This window comes from Haplochromis burtoni, unplaced genomic scaffold (genome assembly GCF_018398535.1).
Source record: "Haplochromis burtoni strain Fernald_Lab_line unplaced genomic scaffold, NCSU_Asbu1 Contig_697, whole genome shotgun sequence".
NCBI lineage: Eukaryota > Metazoa > Chordata > Actinopteri > Cichliformes > Cichlidae > Haplochromis > Haplochromis burtoni.
Window position 1 is genome coordinate 137298 of NW_024583058.1, and position 809 is coordinate 138106.

The following is an 809-nucleotide window of genomic DNA, read 5'->3' on the forward strand; positions in this document are numbered from 1 at the left end:
AGATGCGATTACTATGTTGTCTCTTGCTTTTATATTTTCCTCTCCGATACAAGCTGCAATACAAGGATGCATTACACACAGACGGTTATACGAGTACTTTTTCTGTCATAAAGGAATCAAAAGTTCTAATTTCACTGAAAATAAAGCAGTTTCACATCTTTTAGATCCATTTTTAGTTTCCCAAGTTCTCATAATGTCAACTAAGAGTCGCAAAGAGAGAATCGAAAATTTGATTCATACTTCTGAAATCAGTCTTCCACAGCACGGAGGTGGCTCTAACTGGGTCACAGGCATATTGAGATGAAAAACTGTTCCTGGCCTTGTCGTAAACCGTTTAATTAACGGTTTAATTTTCATTATGTTTGGGAAAGACAGAATATATAGAAGATATAGCCACAGTGTTACGTGGTTAGATAGCTATAGCTCTGGGTTCATGTGAAATATTTGCTGAGCTGATGCTGGTTCTTGTGTTATGAAGCGCCTTGAGGCGACTTTTGTTGTGATTTGGCGCTATATAAATAAAATTGAATTGAATTGAATTGAATTGTTTGGTCGGTGTGTGGAGCTCTCGTGTCTTCCCTGTGTTCCTCTTCCAGTTTTATAACATTTCATTATCCACAGTGGACACACTCAGAACAGTCAAAGCTGATCACACTGCAGCTCATCCAAAAGGTAATCACAGATATCACCTCATTCACTCACCAGATCACGGACTCACCACATAGCAAGGCATATTATTATTATTATTATTATTATTATTATTATTATTATTATTATTATTATTATTATTATTATTATTATTATTATTA